A 6,000-nucleotide genomic window follows, 5' to 3' on the forward strand; every position below is an offset into this window, starting at 1 on the left:
TAGTGAACATTTCATCTCTGAGTGACGAAGGTTTGAGGAAATATACTCAGGATGCACAGAAGCATTGGCCAAGTATCAGTATTGATGCGGTAGAGAGGTATTTACCAATAACAGTGGTTTATGTGTTATTCCTCATCAACTTTGTGCTTGATAAAGGTTAAAAAAATGATGTGATGATGCGCTGACAGATTTTATAACAGGTCACGTATTTTCTTATTATGAAGATTTGGATGAACATCTCCATCAGCCCAGACTGTCACAATTTGCACATCCCTATAAGACGTTATTAAGAGCTAATTATGTATGAGACCCGTGTTTACTCAGTTCTTCAGCATGTGATGGACTTAGTGCTAAACTGGGGATTATCACTTAGTTATAAAATAACTGGATGACCTGACTTTTGACATAATCTCTACACAAACCTGTTTTTGTCACTCATTACAATACAAATTAGAGTGCTCGGTTGCTCCCCACCATCAGCACGCAGCTGATTCCTTCTCCCTCGCCGCCCTGCTCCATAGCCACAAGGCCCTCGCAGCACTGCCTCCATTACCACCATGATAAAACATCTCCCTTTGCTGTAATAAGACCCAAGCAGCTCCCAGTTCAAAGTACCGATTTCACTTCACTTGGAGAGAAGGCGGCTCAATGACGGCTGCAGTCATGAGGCGTGCCGGGACACGAGGGAAGCATGTCACAGTGGAAGTCTGGCCCCGGTCACAAGCTCGCTGTGTTGTTGTCTATGACTGAGCAAATGAGGGCCATTAGTTCTGTGGAATTCAATCAACATTCCCAAGTGTCATGAAAGTGAAGCCCAGAGAAAACCACTGAGATCAAAACAGAGCCAGAGAACCAGCAGCAGACACTTACAGACTCCACGAGCATTTCATATTTGGAATCTGAGGATTTCTGACTTCACACTTTTTCAACGTGCACATTTTGCGCTGCTACAGAGTGGCAGGCTCACTGACACCGACTCCACACCTTATGCTTGATTCACAGCTGGCCTTTACCTGTTGCAGTTTTGTGCCGGTGTTACTAGGCAACCGCAATGAGCTGGTCCCCAGTGGTCAGTCAACAAACTGACTTCTGATGAACGCAATAGCTGCAGTCAGATTATCTAGTTGATATGAAGCTCCTGGTTTATACAATAGGGCTGGGCGATATGCTCTCAAACAAAATCGTGATTAATGGAACATTTTACAGATTGGTGGCATTAGCTTTTGATTCACTTTTGAATGAATTCTATTCAATTCAATTTTATTTATACAACACCAAATCACAACAACAGTCGCCTCAAGGTGCTTTATATTGTAAGGTAGACCCTACAATAATACATACAGAGAAAAACACAACAATTATATGACCCCCTATCAGCAAGCACTTCGGCAACAGTTGGAAGGAAAAACTCCCTTTTAACAGGAAGAAACCTCCGGCAAAACCAGGCTCAGAGAGGGGCGGGGCCATCTGCTGCGACCAGTTGGGGTGAGAGAGGGAAGACATGACAAAAGACATGCTGTGGGAATGAATGAAGTGCCCAGTCCTACTTTAAAAGAATTTTTACAATTTACATCTTGAATTACACAAATTAGCTAGCCCTTTCTGTTAGAAAAAATTCTGTTTTCAAAGTGCTTCCCTACATTAATATGCCGATCGAAAAAAAAAAGTTACGACAGGTTATGAAGTGGTAGTGAACTTGTTCGTTTTATCCTGCCAAAGCAAAATAATTCCCATTTATGCAGAATGAAAATCAGATGTTATGCTAATCTTTGGAAACACAAGCCTCACTGATGTGAGACTTTAACTGTATCCAGTTCAGGATCCTCTTCAACCCCATTTTGTTTCACACTTTAAAAAAGCTGTTGTAAACGCTAACAGTCACTACAAAAGGCGTTTCTGTTTAGACTTCATCTGGTTACCTCTGTATCTGACGTTGTTCCTACAACATCATAATTACCGTTGCTTCAGGACAATCGTTTAAACTGATCGGTTACCTCTTTGTGATGTCATGGCTTTGTAAGTCAAGGGAAAAAAAGACCACACATATGAGAGGTTTGCCTTTAGGGCTTTCAGTCAGCAAGATAAGCAAGATAAGCTTTTCAAAACGTGGTTATCGTTGCGAAAGGGACTAATTTGACACAAACCATGAGCTTTCCCCAAAACTCACCAAGTTGTTTAGAGGTTTAAACCTATCTAAGAAATGGAAGGACTCATAAATAACTAGAGTATTTTCTTTGGTTTGTCTTCTTCCAGGCGGAATAGTGACAATAAGGCTCAAAATGTCACTATGAATTATTAACTACATTTTAATATTTTATCATTTCAACCACTGGACATGTGAAAATGCCAGCATACTTTGAAAAATATATATCATTTTACACAGATTCACAAACATTATTGTTGTACTAAAAGCAGTAGAAAAGTAAAAAGAATAAAAAAATCAGTCCACCTTGACATGAAGGATATAAATTAACATGATTACACAAATCTTATTTTTCTTAGAGAAAGCCGTTTCCTCACTGATTCTACTTGAACAGCTCGTGTAATTATTTAAATACTCAGAGTCATTAGAAGCTATTCAGCACATCACATTATACTGCAGAAGTGCATGTAAAGTGGCTGAGCCTCTTGTTTATCAGAACCACCCCAGCAATGTAAGGAATTCTGCAGAGCTCACTGATTTCTAAACAGCTAATGCAATGCCTAGAGTTTGTGGTTATTTTACAGAGGTAACTCTGATGTCAAGCTTAAGAATTAGATCCAAATATGCTGTATACACAGACGCACTGTCAAGCACACATTTTACATATGACACACAGACCATTGATAAGCTTTGAGGAAACCAAAGAGACTGTTCTAGAGCAGGAAATGAAAAAGAATCCATGTGCACTGTGAATATAAAGTCCTTATGATGATGAGGGTCTTACATAATTTATGGAGAGGAAGCTGTTGTCACAATGTAATGTCGGTCAGGGATCTCACTGCATCACTCATGCAGCTTTTATTTAGACAGATTTCAGATACTGTGTGAAAATATCAGCCTTTATATGACTGACTGTAATAAAACTTATTTATTAAGGCTAACCAAGTGGTTGATTAGTCGTTTAACAAGTACTTCAGCAAGTCTAAGTGCCACAAATCTGTTGTTCTGCTCAGTTTCATATCATTTATTACAGTTTGCAGTCTTTGGGATATAGTAATGAGCTTTCATGTTTTTGTTTTTTATTACAGCAGCTGATGATTAGATGCTACCCCGTCTAAACTAACACGGCAAAGGATGGCCTGGTGTGTTTCACTGGAAATTAAAGTTTCTGTCAATCACACACTGGCCTGTAGACAGAGCAGGCAGCCCTTGATGATGAACGCAGCTCAACAGAAACCATTGCAGGTTATTAATTAGAAGTCACCTAACTTGCACGTGCCACATGAGCACCTGCTTAACTTAATTTAGACTTTTTTCCCCTCGTGGAGTATTTTAGCAAGTCACACACGAAAGCAAAAGCTACCTAGCCTAACTATAGTTGACAGTTGTTGTATTGTGCCTACACGAGGTAAAGTGATACCATTTACCTAAACAGAAGTCATGTTTCGGTTTGGTGGAGCTGCTGAGCAAGGTTACCCGCCCAACCTCTACCTGTGACCCGGCACGCAGGCGGACCTATAGTGGCAGGAAACTCCCCGGTTTTACCGTGGCCTCGGACGCCCCCCTCTTGCTCTCCCTAACCTCTGTAGCCCATATTTACGACGAGCTGAAAACCCAAAGCGTGCTGGAGTGGTCACAGGCGGGCGAACTGGGTGTTTTTTCGGTTTACTGGTTGCTTTTCGAGGCTAAATGTGCTATTATGTATCCGTCCGCGACAACTCTGCCGCCGCAGGTTACAGTTAACAGCTGAGCTGCGGTGCACCAGCCGGGGTTATGCGGATCCAGCCATCCGTATGAAACATAGTTCACTTTTCTCTCTCTCTCAGTAGCTCTGAGAGTTTGTGTTTGAGAGAGCGACAGTAATAAATATGTATATCTACTCGATCCGAGACGATTAGAAACTCCAAACTGCGGCCAAATATGAACAAATACGGGTAACTTTCCCAGTGTGGATTTGTGCGTGGGTCTGACCGCAGTTTAAGGGCATTGAAATGAAGTTAAAAAATATTCCCTTTCATACAGGTAGGAAAAAAGCAAGGGCGTGTTCCCAAGTCTTTCCCTAAAAACACACATTCAGCGGATAACTGCCTTTGTTGTCTGTATGGAAAAACAGGTAGGCACGCTAACACACATTTTTGTAGGCGACAGGAATCAAGACAGGACGTTATAGGCTATAAGACTGAGCTTCACACACTGCTGAGCCCGCACACTAACATCTGCAGAACACACATATGGCCGACACAATCTCAGGTGTAATTAAATCATAACTCACCCTTTATCGCTGGGGATATCATTCCCGTGGTTGATAATTTATCCAGAGGTTATAAAATAGTTTCCCACACAGCACACGGTAAGCTACAGTAGGAAGCAGCCCTTGGTAACCGTAGGAATCACCCTGGCAGTCAGGAATTTCACAGGGGGCAGTGCTTCTCGGCGTGAGGGGGTGCAGTGCGGATACATGGCGCTAGGGGGGTGTCTTTGCCCCCAGTTTGCCACTGCAAAGATCACAGAAACACCGAGTTAAAGTGAACCTGCTGCATAAGCTGTTTAATAATATATAAGATATGAAGGACCAGAAGAGTCACGCGCATCGAAATAAAGCATTCCGTCATTTGATAATGAACTGTGCAATAAAAAAATGCCTTAGTAAATTCCTGGATAAGTAATGAAATGTTTCACCCACTGAAAACTGCAGTGTCCAGAGGGACTTAATGTTTTTAGGCAAAAGAAAAAGTGTTGTTAGCTGTTGAAATGGTCAGTAAAGCTGATAACTAAGCATCACTTTACAGAGAATAATTGAATCATTTTCAAAATGTGTAGTCATATTGGATTTTACAGCACAACAGATTAAAATCACCATTGTTTAACAAAGTGTAAAACACTTTATTGAGCATAAGGTGTAGAAAAGACTAAATGTGATGGGAACACATGATGTCAAAAACTTAAAAATGATCATTTACTCGTAGTCTTTGTAACAGACTTTGTGTTGGCTTTTCCAATTTCTTGCTTTGGTCAACCACTGCTGTAGAAAGGAACCGATTTCTGGTTGATCTTGATGAGTGGTTCTTGCTGTTTTTCTCTTTCTCTGGAGTTGTTTCACAGAGGATGTTAAACAGTGAGGTTTGTCTCCTTGTCAGGATTATAGTGTGATCGTGGCTCAAGAGTTGGCAGTTCGTCTTGTAATCGGAAGATTGACGGTTTGAGCCCCGGCTCCGACAGTCTCAGTCGTTGTGTCCTTGGGCAAGACACTTCACCGGTTGCCTACTGGTGGTGGTCAGAGGGCCCGGTGGCGCCAGTGTCCGGCAGCCTCGCATCTGTCAGTGCGCCCCAGGGCAGCTGTGGCTACAATGTAGCTTGCCATCACCAGTGTGTGAATGGGTGGATGACTGAATGTAGTGTAAAGCCTTTGGGGTCCAAAGGGACTAAGTAAAGCACTATACAAATACAGGCCATTTAGTGTTGTGCAATACTGTGAATTTTGATATCCATTCAGTACCAAGTAAATACAGAGCAAGTATTGCCGATACTGATAATGATACTTTGACCTTAAAAAATACTTAATGATAAATAGCTAATACAACAAAACAAACCTTTTCAGCTGTTCATCAATAATTGGAGTTAGTTCTGCCCACTTCTTGCCTCACAGTAAGAAGGTCCTGGGTCCTTGGGGCCTTTTGGTGTGCAGTTGTACAGAAGTGTATAGGCTGTAGTGGTTTTAAGGGGGAGTGTGTTTTAGTCCTGGTTGTTGCCAGGGACAAAAACAAAAGAGGGACTTATAGCAAAATGGACCCTTATAGAATATCGCGTACTTTAAAAAAAAACCATATACTTTTCCACAAACATGTGGACACAGAATG

At 41.6% G+C, this 6,000-nt stretch overlaps 1 protein-coding gene across 2 annotated transcripts in view; it reads right to left on the reverse strand.

Annotated features, from left to right (window-relative positions):
* The window catches only part of LOC100690803 (vang-like protein 1), a 59,607-nt gene extending 55,017 nt beyond the window's left edge, over nt 1–4,590 (reverse strand). Inside the window, exon 1 of one of the 2 annotated variants that reach the window (XM_013268959.3) lies at nt 4,416–4,590. The gene's annotated coding sequence lies outside the window, so the exon portion shown is untranslated. The remainder of the gene's footprint in view (nt 1–4,415) is intronic. The other variant, XM_003440933.5, reaches the window with a different exon arrangement.
* Between the last annotated feature and the right edge of the window lie 1,410 nt (nt 4,591–6,000).

This window comes from Oreochromis niloticus, linkage group LG23 (genome assembly GCF_001858045.2).
Source record: "Oreochromis niloticus isolate F11D_XX linkage group LG23, O_niloticus_UMD_NMBU, whole genome shotgun sequence".
Classification (NCBI taxonomy): domain Eukaryota; kingdom Metazoa; phylum Chordata; class Actinopteri; order Cichliformes; family Cichlidae; genus Oreochromis; species Oreochromis niloticus.